This window comes from Pseudophryne corroboree, chromosome 4 (assembly GCF_028390025.1).
Source record: "Pseudophryne corroboree isolate aPseCor3 chromosome 4, aPseCor3.hap2, whole genome shotgun sequence".
NCBI lineage: Eukaryota > Metazoa > Chordata > Amphibia > Anura > Myobatrachidae > Pseudophryne > Pseudophryne corroboree.
In genome coordinates, this window is record NC_086447.1 from 534790377 (window position 1) to 534804519 (window position 14143).

Here is a 14143-nt window from a genome sequence, read left to right on the forward strand (position 1 = left end):
TGGAGTCACACTGGAGGAGCTGTGCATCCTTGTCAGTCAGCGTCTGTGTCCACTGCAGAGGGAAAATGGTGCTGGAGATCTGCTGAATCCCCTCATAGTGAAGCCCCACCCCTTCAATGGTGCGTGGTCTTCCTGCTTTTTTTATACTGGCTGAGGTAATCTGTTGCTTAAAATGGAGAGAAAACCGTTTTAGGGCTGTTTTTTGCCAGTGTGGGTACTGTGTACTGAGACGCAGCTGTGTACTGTGTCTGGAGACGCATTCCGCCCCGGTTAGAAGCCACGCCGGCTTAGTTCTCACCACTCTTCTTTCTTCTGGCTCCGTTAGCAGTGGCGGCGTGCTGCGGGAATGTACGCTCGCCGTAGTGGGGCTTGCGAATAGTTCCCTCAGGAGCTCAGTGTCCTGTCAGCAGGGAACGGGACCATTAACCCTTCAAGAGGTTGGGCCGTTCCCCCTCCTAAGTCCCACAAAGCAGACGGGCTGGTGCCAACCAGCCCTGCTTGAAAATAACAAACATAAAATAAATGCAGAAAAAGCTTCAGGAGCTTCCATAAGCATGACCGGCTCCTCCGGGCACAGTTTCTAAACTGAGTCTGGTAGGAGGGGCATAGAGGGAGGAACCAGCCCACACTATCAAATTCTTTAAGTGCCCATGGCTCCTAGTGGACCCATCTATACCCCATGGTACTAAATGGAACCCCAGTATCCTCTAGGACAGGCCTGGCCAACCTGTGGCTCTCCAACTGTTGTAAAATTACAAGTCCCATCATGCCTTGCCACAGTTTTGCTATTAGGGAATGCTAAAACTATGGCAGGGCATGCTGGGATGTGTAGTTTAACAACATCTGGAGAGCCACAGGTTGGCCAGGTCTGCTTTAGGACGTAAGAGAAAACAGCCTTTCTTTTCAAGATCTGCACACTGAGCCATTGCTTGTCTTGTTCACTCGCACCACCTTTAGAGGAAGGATCAAAACTCTCCACCTGCAGGGTAGCCTTCAGCGGAGGTCTCCCCCCCTCTTAATCTTAGAGCCTTCCAAGCACATGGGATGATCTGCAATGACATTCTCCAGCTTGTTCCTCCCATTTCTCTACACCACGAGCCAATAACTTGAACATGTGTGAATTTGTTCCAGTGATCATGGTAACATCTTTAGGCACCTCTTTAACATCTAGACACACCAAAGCGATCACCTTCACTTCCTTTTTTACTTAAGCCACCTCCTTAGGAAACATTAAGGGCATTCTGATATATCCAAGATGGTATCCGGTCTGTAGGTCTACACTAAAGGTCTACAGTCAATAGCTCGACCACTAATGGTCGACATGCATTAGGTCAATAGGGTCAAAAGGTCGACAGTCAAAAGGTCGACACGTGGTTTTTAGGGTCTTTTCCATTTTTACTATTTTTTCTGCATTTACTATCCATCTCACAAACTATTACCTTTAGTAACCTTGTGGCAAGCGAAGCAGAGCGAGCCACCGCACCTGAAGCATGGCGAGTGATGCGCGCCCGCGAGGAGACGTATTTCAACAAATCGGGGTACAAATGTTTAAAAACACAAAACACCCCCCAAAAATTTTGTCTCGACCTTTTGACCCTGTAGACCTTTTGGCTGTCAACCTTTTGATCATTTGCCTAATGACTGTCTATCTTCTGTATCACAACCATCCAAGATAGGGTTATTTCTCAACACTCATACCCCAGATGGTCATTCCACACAATGGACAACTCTGACAGATTGTCAAGGTATTACCCTTCAAATACAATGGACACCTGTGAACCACTATTGAGCAAACCTACAAACAGTTTTCCATTCAGGCTTACAGGTACATGCAGGGGCGATTTAAGAGAGGAGGAGGCCCGAGTGCAGCCTCCTCCATTCGTGCCCCCTCCTCTCTGCCGGCAGCACTGAGAGTCTGAGCACTAGAGTGCTCAGACTCTACTGCGCATGCGCAGATCTCCGGGAAAATGGCGCGGCGGCCATTTTCCCTGAGATTCCTCCCCTCCTCTCAGTTTTCATCAGGATTATCACCTCTGCAGGTTGTCAAAGGGGATCTCCAAAGCACTGGATTTTTAGGAGGGTATCTCAGGTCTGTTCTCAAGTCCCATCATTAAAGAATACTGCTGCTATTAGGTGGATATCCCAATTAGACGGTTGTGATACAGAAGATAGACATTAAAAAGATACAGTCATTAGGTCGACAGTAAAAGGTCGACATGTTCAGAAGGTTGGCTGTAAAAAGGTTGACAGGGTCAAAAGTCGACAGTCAATTATTTATTTATTAGCAGTTTCTTATATAGCGCAGCATATTCCGTTGCGCTTTACAATTAGAACAACAGTTATAGAACAAAACTGGGCAAAGACAGACAGACAGACAGACAGACAGAGGTAGGAAGGCCCTGCTCGCAAGCTTACAATCTATAGGGAAATAGGCATTGATACACAAGGATAGATGCTACCTGTTACATAATGGTTCCCCAGATTGATAGGTTCTTAATGGGTTGTATGATATGATCACTCAGCAATGTTGGAAGACAAAATGTGAGTTTATGTGGACTGTACAGAGGGGATGTAATTTGATAGGGAAGCATTGAAGGTTATGTGTGTGGGTCTGAAATTTGGTAGGCTTGTCTGAAGAGATGAGTTTTCAGGGAACGTTTAAAGGTTTGGAGACTAGAGGAGAGTCTTATTGTGCGTGGGAGTGCATTCCACAGAGTGGGTGATGCCCGGGTAAAGTCCTGTAATTTTGAGTGGGAACAGGTAATACATGTGGATGAGAGACGCAGATCTTTTGCAGAGCGGAGAGGTCTGGTAGGGAGATATTTTGAGACGAGTGAGGAGATGTATAATGGTGCAGTCTGGTTAATAGCCTTGTATGTAAGTAAAAGTATTTTATATTTGACACGGTAGAATACCGGTAACCAATGGAGGGACTGACAGAGCGGAAGTCAAAAGGTCGACAGGGTTAAAAGGTCAACAGGGTCAAAAGGTAGATGCCAAAAAATTGGCTGTTTTGTGTTTTTGAATTTTTTTTACCCCAATTTGTTGAAATGCGACCCCTTGTTGGGCGCGCATCACTCGCCATGCTTCGGGCACAGTGGCTCGCTCCGCTTGCCACAAGGTTATTAAAGGTAATAGTTTGTAACATGGATAGTAAATGCAGCAAAACTTGTAAAAATGTAAAAAACATGTGTCGACCTATTGACCCTGTCAAACTTATAACTGTCGACATTTTGACCCTATTGACCTAATGCAGGGATGGGGAACCTTCAGCCCTCCAGCTGTTGTTGAACTACACATACCAGAATGCATTGCTACATTTTTGCTATTTGGTCATGCTAAAACTGTTGCAGGGCATGCTGGGATGTGTAGTTCAACAGCAGCTGGAGAGCCGAAGGTTCCCCATCCCTGACCTAATGCATGTCGACCTATTGACTGTAGACCTTTTTAGTGTAGATCTGTAGACCGGATACCCAATTAGACATAGACGCAAAGAGTTGTATGTAATGTACACTGTAAAAGAAATAAGTGTACCTATACACCTCTGCTAACATGTAAGCATTTCAATACAGTTCTGAAAACAAATCACACATACTCCATGGTTATACTAGGCATACTTACACTCAACCAGATCATAAGTACAAGAAATAACATTTGTCTCGATAGCAAAACAGCATTCTCTATAAGGTTTAATTAAAAAATAAAATAAATAAATATATATATATATATATATATGTATATATATACCACATCTACCACCAAGGTGGAGGGTGCACTCACGCCAAAAATCAGTCTTTCAGACATATTTGAAAGTTCCATGTAGTTTAATTTAGTTCAAACGGTGTTGCCGTCAAAGTTGACGTTTCAGACCCATTATGGGCCTTTATCAAGACAGGCTATTCAAGAACATCTAGAAAATTTTTAAAGAAAACAAACAATTAAACACAATTTAAAAGAGACACTGTCACAGGCTCTAAAACCACCAGTGCCTCCCAGGCCCCTAGAACGGAAAGAGGGTGGCATAAAGAGCCTGTGACCGTGTCTCTTTTAAATGATGTGTTTAATTGTTTGTTTTCTGCGATCGCTTGTGCAGCACTGCTAAGCTAAAAAAATTTCAAGTAAAAGAAGACCAGCCCTGGACATACTTACCCTGTGCGACGATCTCTGCGATGCTGGGGTCGGCTTTGACGTCAAACATCCGCCCTCTGTTCTACTGGACACGCCTGTGTTTTCTTCTCCACTCCCCGAAAACGGCTGGCAACAGTCTGGTGACGCCCAGGTATGCCTTCTTTCTGTCAATCTTCTTGCGGTCGCCCCTGCGACCGCTTTCTTCGTTGTACGCAATGTAACCCGGCGACGCAACATCGCACATGTGCAGTGCGGCCACCTTGCATGCACATTCTGGACCCATTCGCACTGCAGCGACAAACCGCTGCGTGCGAACGGGTCGGAATGACCCCCAAAGTCCCATGTCTAGAGGCCTATAAAGCTGTGGGGACCAGAGAAATTGCTGTAGTGCACGAATGATCTTGTCCTGGGCTTCCTTCTGTCTTCCACTCAGACAGGTCTCAACTTGTCACTTTGGTATCTTATACACCTTATGAAGAGTAACAAAACACACTCAGCTGCAATCACTAGCTCTTACCCAATATGGGCAGATGAGCCAGACACAGACGAGCTTCTTCCACTCTTTACAACAAAACAGGACAACAGATAAAATGGAGATCAGATGACATAACAGTAACGTTCCATAAACAGCCCTGGAAAATCAATGTGTGCCCTCTGACAAGGTGAAGAGGGCAATTCCCATGGATGTAACTGGGCAACTGTAGTATTTTGAACAAACACCATTAGTTAGTCTATAGTATATAGTTTATTGCAAGATTCATCTAGATGGCCTTCATGCAGTTTAGATAGACTTTTGTTTGGAAATTTGGGTGGAATGACTACTCAAGAGCCACACATCAAGGTTCCTCTGCACAGATAATTGATACAGTCTTCCTGAAAAATCCTTGGCACACATTTTGGCCCTTTTTTCCAGCCCCTTAAAGTGCAGTCCAAAACTCAAAATAGGATTATTTCTGGTCTCCCAGCAATTTGGTTATTGTTATAAATTGATCAATTAACAAATTGTGAAAAATCTTAAGTGGATATTCTTTATCACCCTCAACTGCTTGTGGTAAGGGAGAGTAAGTGAAACAATTGGCCTTACTGTGTTGTTTGGTTCCTCTAAATTTAGTATTGTTTTCATGGCCCACCTTCCCACCCTAGTAACAGGGAACAATGTTATAGGCAAACAGCCATCATGGCTGGAAACCCATTTCGTAGATTACAGATGGAAATCAGCTGTTGGTGGTCCGTGACCAGAGTGAACTTTTGGTCCATGCAGAAATGTATACACCCATACAAGACTGAGGGTCTCCTGATCAATTTGTGCATAATTTTTCTCTGCTGCCGTGAAAGATCGTGATGCAAATGCACTTGATTTCTCGACTCCAGTTCTGGAGGTGTGAGACAATACTGCTCCTATGCAATGGGATGATGCATCACACCCCAACTTAGGTGGTCATTCCGAGTTGATCGCTCGTTATTTTTTTTTGCAACGGAGCGATTAGTCGCTAATGCGCATGCGCAATGTCCACAGTGCGACTGCGCCAAGTAAATTTGCTATGCAGTTAGGTATTTTACTCACGGCATTACAAGGTTTTTTCTTCGTTCTGGTGATTGACAGGAAGTGGGTGTTTCTGGGCGGAAACAGGCCGTTTTATGGGTGTGTGTGAAAAAACGCTGCCGTTTCTGGTAAAAACGCGGGAGTGTCTGAAGAAACGGGGGAGTGTCCGGGCAAACGCTGGGTGTGTTTGTGACGTCAAACCAGGAACGAAACTAACTGAACTGATCGCAGTTGCCGAATAAGTCTGGAGCTACTCAGAAACTACTAAGAAGTGTCTATTCGCAATTGTGCTATTCTTTCGTTCGCAATTTTACTATGCTAAGATTCACTCCCAGTAGGCGGCGGCTTAGCGTGTGCAAAGCTGCTAAAAGCAGCTTGCGAGCGAACAACTCGGAATGACCACCTTAATACGTAACTGTGGGTAAAATTTTAATTTTTTTTTAGCAGTGCATTCAATGTTTGCAGTACTGGAGAAATGTGGGGAAAGAACTTATGGTAGTTCACTATACCCAATTATGATCTTAGTCGGATCGTATTCTGTGACTGAAATGTAAGAAGTACAGCTTCAGTTTTATCATTCGTAGATACTGTTGATTACATGCCGACAGAAGGATATTTATTCTTTGAAAAATTCGCACTTGTCCACGTTTACCCAAAGACCACATTCTTACAGCCTGCCAAGGACTTTAGATTAAGATGTTCTTCTGAATCTTTACCAGTAAACCTTCTAATACTTGGTCCATGGCTGTTTAACAGACAACAGGAGGTGAAGCTATTTCGAAAATTAGCTTGTTGTGTTAAATAGTTTTTAGAGTTTTGTTCAATTTCATTTTAAATATACCTGTGTCAGGTCTATTTATGAAAACTGGTCTCCCCGAAAGGGCAGTAAAACTATCTTCAATTCTGGACAATGGGTAGTGTACAGTAGGACAGGATTACTGATTGTTTGAGAAACTCCACATATCCTGACATGCCCACTTTTATATTTCTTCACAGGAACTGTTGAGGTAGCCTATTAACACCATTCTTTACAACATTTTCTATAATCAATCTATAAACTTGATTAGCTCTTTTTCCTCCCCTGGGAAAATTTTGTAAAGAACTGAGTGTGCTTCAAGTAATTTAGGAGATTTGTCAGCTTCCAATTCTGTATGCTCTGTGATCCCTTTAAGAATAACAATGCCTCTTTCGAATAAGGGACGAACTTTTTTCAGTAGTGATGCCAAATCTTTTTCGTCAAGTTCAGCAGATCATCAACTGTGGATGGAGGACCATTTTATGCAACCATTCACACCGAAGCAAGGAAGGTTCAGCATTTTGAAGGACGTACAAATCTAATGTAATTAGCTTTTGTATTTGACATTCAATTTTGTTTTTTACACTAGAAGAACAACAACTCCTGTGGCGTACAGTACATGCCCAATTCAACAGAAGTAGTCTGTAATGGAATGTGAGAAAAAGATAAACCAGATCCAGTAACCAATTCCATTTTCTATTTGATTCCAGCTAAATACTGTAAGGCCTATAACAGATCACTTGGGTCATTGTTTCAGTGCTTTGCGGCTGTAAGCATTACAAGTCACTAAAAAAACAGCATTTACTGTAAATATCGTAATCAACCATTTGATGGACCGCAGCTGTGCTGAACTCTTTCAGCCTCTATCAAGAAGAATTCAGACTAATACTAGTTCCTGGATTACACAAGAATGTGATTTCGAAAGAAGAGTACCAATATCTTGATGAATAGTAATCCTATCATCATATACCATCTCACAAAGATTAATAAGCGTTTGGACTCCCCGCCATGTCATAGCAGGAATCTATTCGCTTACATTACACTTATCTGAATATGTGGATGTTTTTCTTAAACCTCTTGTACAAAACCTTCCCTCTTTTTTAAAAGACACAAGTGTTTTGAACTTTTTAAAGGATTTCAAGTGGGAGGAAACGTTTTTATGGGCTACTATTGATGTGTAGTCCCTTTATACAAGTAATGCTCATGAGAAAGGGACCAAAGCCTGCGGGGAGATTCTGGAACCTGACCCAAACATAACTAGTGTGCATTGTGATTTTATATGTACCCTCATTGGTTTTATTCTGACACATAATTATTTTATGTTAGGGACCCATGTGATGAAGTCACCTGGCCGCGGTACATGGGCCCGCATATTTGCGCAAATGTGTGCTAAGAACTTCAATTATACTCCATGTTAATTGTGAGGGTTTATTTAAATTATTTTTATTAGTGTTCTTAGAGCTAAGAGTGTGCATCTGCATCTCTCTTCCCCCAGCATAGTATTAGAAGCCTCAGCATGATAGCACCTCTTGATATCTTTAGTAATAGGATGTGCAATCCAGGTTCCCCCCTTTTTTTCCACATAATTATTTTACCCTGTACCTGATGAGGAAATTATCACAATGTGAAATGTACTGTATTGGATTTTTACACTGAATAGAATGGCTCCCCATGGTCACAATGAAGGATATGAAATCGCCTCCTTTTTTTTTATAAGTAATTGCTTTTTGTAATTCTCCTTTACAATCCCTTCCATAATAATTTTTAATAATTTTGTTACTGCCTACTTCCCTTAAATTAATGCCCAACGTCTTCCTTTTTTGATGGTAGAAAAAGATGGGGGTCCCTTATTAATATATTTTTTATGTATTATGATATAGCCATTTATATTAATGAAGTAAGAATACCTTCTTTTTAAAGTATTTTTTAAATATTAACATATTTTGGAATATGATGTTATTATGGACCATTGATAATATTAATTGAAATCAGTTTTTAATTTTAATCTATACATATATTTATTCATATATGTTCTGTGATATGTGTAAACCTTCTTTTATATCGATCTATATACAGTATGTATTTATTTATTGTATCCGACATCCCAATCATAGCCCCGGGCACATGGTCCATATGGTTCCTGCTATTATGTCTGTGGGCTTCTGGGTAATGATGTCACTTTCGACGGTGACGTGCGCCCGGCATCAACACAGACAATGGCATGCGGTTTCCGGCTGTCACTTCCGGTAGTGACGTGCTCCCGTCGGACAGAATGATGCCGGTAATGGACATTTAACATCACTTCTAGTGACGCACTTCCACCAGATGTCTTTGGCGTGTAGACAGATGCAGGGTTTTCTTTTCTCTGAGCACCATACACTTCCAGTTCCGTCGCTGACGTGGACTCCAGTCCACTCCAGTGATTTGCATAATGATTTACTAATTAATGGGGGTATAAGAGAGGCCCCAGTACAATGAGGTGTATTCTCCTGAGGAAGCCCTGAGGGCAAAACGCGTTGAGACTGATCTGACCCTACCTGATACCTACTAAGCTAAGCTGATTTTTATTTATTTTTTAATTTATTATTTATATGTCAATAAATGTTTTGTACTACTTCAAAACTGTGAGGAGTATTGGCTCACCCACTGGTTTTAGAACACTCCGGGCTTTATCCTACAAACACTTTGATACAGGAGGACAAAGTTTTATTTGATGTGTTTACTTTAATCCTCTATGTGGTACGCATGCCATTTATGTGTGAATTGTCCTAATCCTGAAGATCTATTTATTACACTATATGGTGATTGTTTTGTCTCCCTGACTTCTAGAATCTGATATCGTATACTGATTGTGAAGCAGTGGATTGATACGTTTTAATACAAGCTAAAATCTGGTATGCAATTCTATTATTGGCATGTTGTATGGGCACCCTGGAAGGAAATATTACACCATAGGCGCTTGTTCCCCTCTCTCATTCACAGATCTTTCAGCCGCCCAAACAAGTGGAGGGTGTAAAAGTGGAGCTATAAAACCCATCTTGGACTTTGCAATATCCTGTGAACCATATATTGGGGTACAGGAATATTGGACTAGAAGGAGAGCACTGATCTATAGTTTTATTTGGGGTGAAGATATTATTGGCACTGAAATTCTGTCCTGTGGTACAGTGTTGCTGAAACGGGAGAAAAATTATCATTCCATTTTAACGGCCATCAGGAATCTGAACCACAACCACTATATATATATATGCATTGTAAATAACAAGCAGAGAATCTGTGCGCCAAACACAAAAAAAAATCTTGTCCAAGTAAAACTCCAGAACTCCAACTATGCCTAGTAGAACCAGATCATCTCATTCACAGGAAGTTGTTGAAGGAGGAAAAACTGGATAATACTATTTCTGGTTTAAGTTAAAAACCAAAGCTACTTTCTGCTTGAAGGTAGGAATAAGGAGAACCACTTTAACATAATGCAAGAGGAGACAAGACGGCTTGCAAGACAAAGCCCCCAACCTGGTAACACACTGGGCTGTGGCATTAGCTGTAAGGAAGATAGCTTTGCTATAATGAATTGAAGATCTGTTGACAGGACCAGATCAAGATCGCACTGTGCAGTTGGAAGATGAAAAACTGTAGTGGAATACACCAACCCCCCTTATACAGGTACGGACCTCTAGAAGAAGGGCTAAACGCTGCTGAAATAAAAGAGGTAGAAAACAGGATTTGGGTACTTACAGATACATCCCTTTCTCTGATTCCACAGGGGACACTGGAGGAAGTAGACACTGGTGTATAGACAGGTGGCTATTTAGAGCTGGCACTTTAAGAAATTCAAGAGTTTGCAGACTCTTCCCCCTCTATCCCCCATAAGCCCCAGTTTAAGAAACAGCCGAGAGGAGACAGAAACAGAAAAACAGAGTAACGAAATGCATACAGAGCTGTGAGGTCTAACACCCGTGACGTGGAGAGAGTCTTTGGAGGTTTTACCAACAGGGTTCTATACCAGCGATTACCTGTCTTTCGGAGCAGTGCAATCTGTCAACAGAACGGTAGTCTTCTAATCAGCTTCACAAGTACAATTCACCTATTTGTGCACAATCATTATATGGACCCTGTATAGTGCAAGAATCACAATTGCTTATGCGTGAGGTCTCCATTGAAATACACTTTAGCGCAAGAACTACTTTACTGTAAAGTACAGTACTGTTTGTTAAATAGACATGTTAATTTGTAAGGCATTCGGTGAGATGCCTGGTGTGAGTGAGCCATCAGTTCCCGGGTAAATCTGCTAACGTCGGTTTGCCTTAAACATGTCTTATACACATCACTATGTGAATAGGATGCACAAACTGCTTCTGCTGATTCAAATGATATGTGGCATGCCTATATTGAGTGTGGGACTGTGGCTGTATCTACTTAAGAAATTCTATGTTACAGTGTTTTCCTGGAAATCACTGAAATGTAGCATACACAGCCTTTTTTCTAATTTTCCCAAAACAAGTTCTGTCAGCGTCTGCATATGTACGAAGCACGATAGAACCTGTTTTGGGAATATTAGAAAAAAGCTGTGGGACAAGAGTGTTATCTTTATGAGACTGAGTTTATTGTACTTCTTCCTGGGCATTCCCATTGCTTTAACAGGCAGCCTCCCCCACCCTCTGTGAGACTTGTGATTTCAAAGACTGGGTGTACTGCTTACTAAATGACAAACACAACATGGCCGGTACACTATGTAAATGAATGGCTCGTGCTAGCTTTGGTTGGAGGAAAGAAACCCAGAAGGCACAGAATGCATGTTCATTTGTAAGGAATGCCATGAGATGTCTGGCGTGAGTAAGCCGTCAGTTCCTAAGTAGCTATGCTAATGTCGGGTGTTTTTATAGCCATAAATTTGTCTACTATGCCTCGCTATGTGAATAGGATGCACAAGCTGCTTCTGCTGATTAAAAAGATATGTGGCATGCCTATATTCAGTGTGAGACTGTGGTTGTATCTGCTTAAAAAGTTCTATGTTACAGTGTTTTCTTGGAAATCACGATAATGAAGCATATACACCTGTATATCTGTGTATAAATTAGCATCCACAGCTTTTTTCTAATTTTCCCAAAACAAGTTCTGTCAGCGTCTGTATATGTACGAAGCACGATAAAACCTGTTTTGAGAAAATTAGAAAAAAGCTGTATATGCTAATTTTTGACACAGATATACAATACAATTGTGGTTTTTCAAATTACAAGAGTATTATCTTTACGAGACTGAGTTTACTGTACTTGTTCCTGGGCTTCCCATTGGCTTTAATATGCAGCCTCCCCCACCCCCCGTGAGACTTGTGATTTCAAGGACTGGGTGTACTGCTTAGTAAATGACAAACACAACACGGCCAGTACACTATGTAAATGAATGGCTCGTGCTAGCTTTGGTTGGAGGAAAATAACCCAGAAGGCACAGAATGCACGTTCATTTGTAAGGCATGCCATGAGATGCCTGGCGTGAGTGAGCCGTCAGGTGCCGGGTAGCTCTGCTAACGTTGGGTGTCTATTGCCATAAATGCATCTTATATGCATCGCTATGTGAATTGTGCTTCTGCTGATTAAAATGATAAGCGGCATGCCTATATTGAGCGTGAGACTGGGGCTGTATCTGCTTAAGAAATTCTATGTTACAGTGTTTTCCTGGTTCGGCCAGTTTGTAATGAAAACTGCTGTTTTCCTGTGTTCATAATTCTATTGAATGTAAGGTTCTTAAATGTATGAATGTATTTTAAAAAAATTAAAAAGTGTAATGAAATCGAACCTGGGACCATGAGCATAGCGCCCGGTACACCTCACCGCTAGGCCACGACGCCTGGTGATACAGACGCAAACTCATGTGTAAATATAAGCAGTGATCCTTTTCAATTGGTTTTGCTTATGCTGTATTGTCCACAAGACTTGGATGATCACAAAAGACTAACCCACATAACGCCAATGGACCATTGCTTTAACATGTAAGTTTGCGTCTGTATAAACTATTTGTATTTATTGATTTGTTTTTTTGGTCCCGACATAGAATTTATATTTCCTACAGCGTCCCTGAAGCCCAGTGTTCATTAGTAAATCATGGTATTAATGCTTACAGTATGCTATACTGTACACTTCAAGTTCCTGATTGACTCTCTCCGTCTGACTGTTGGTCTGTGTGTATAACATTGCAGTTGTCACTGGCCATTTGCCAGGGCTTGCTAAGAGTACACTATTACAGTATGATTACTGTACTGTATATCCATCCGCCGCTATTCGCTCTACAGTACTGGATTAGTGGAGCATTGGCCACTCAGCGGTGAAGATGTGGATTGCATGCTGTGTATGTTGTCACACCTTAACATGCCTTTCCATGCCACATCTCAACAACCTGAGCTATGGCTAAGGCGCGACAAATACTCAGTTTAGACAGAGAAACTGCAACGATGAGAGAGGCTCCATCTGTATAACAGAAAACACAAGCAACTTAACCAGAACCACAACACAGGCAGGTAAGCAGTGCTGAGTGGGCATCCAGTATACCCTGTGGAATCAGAGAAAGGGATTTATTGGCAAGTACCAAAATCCTGTTTTTTCTTTCATCTACTAGGGAGCACTGGAGGAAGTAGACACTGGGGGGTTCTGGTATAACAGATAAACAGTGTCTAGTTAGACAGTCAATAGACACCATATGTTAGACCAGAGGTTCTCAAACTCGGTCCTCGGGGGCACACACAGTGCATGTTTTGCAGGTCTCCTCACAGAATCGCAAGTGAAATAATTAGCTCCACCTGTGGACCTTTTAAAATGTGTCAGTGAGTAATTAATACACCTGTGCCCCTGCTGGGTTACCTGCAAAACATGCACTGTGTGTGCCCCCGAGGACCGAGTTTGAGAACCTCTGTGTTAGACAGACATTAGGTCGACAGGGCCAAAAGGTCGACAGGGTCAAAAGGTCGACATGAAAATGGTCGACGCACAAAAGGTAGACACCATGTTTTTGCATTTTTGTGATTTGTGTGGATAGTTTTGCCATCTGGGACCCCCAATTGTAGAAAGGCTTCGCTCGCCACGCTTTTTATCCATCCCTATGCCGACATGGATTATATCCATCTCTATGCCGACATGGATAGAAAAGCTATGAAATCGTCCAAAAACATGTAAAATTGAAAAAAAGGTGTCTCTTTTATGTCGACCATTTTCATGTCGACCTTTTGATCCTGTCAACTTTTTGACCCCATCAACCTTTTGTGCTGTCTACCTTTTTCATGTTGACCTTTTGACCCTGTTGACCTAATGTCTGTCTAACATATGGTGTGGTGTCCATCTATTGACTGTCTAACTAGACACTGTCTATCTGTCAACCGGATACCGACACTGGGGACATCCCAAAGTTTCCCTGATGGGCGGGAGAGCACTGAGGAATCTGCAAAACAAGCCTGCCAAAGTGCGAAACTGAGGTGGAAAAGGTATCAAACTTACAGATGTAGCCACCTTTATCTTGACTGGCTGAGGCGTTTGTCCCGATCGAGCATACGCAGCGTAGGGAGGCGCGCCTAGTCACAGAGAGGCGTACCTAATCGCACGGAGGCAGACAGAGCGTTTGGCGTTACCTTTACGTGTAATACCTGCGATCATCCACCAGATGTCGCCTTTTACAATCACCACTGCGCATGC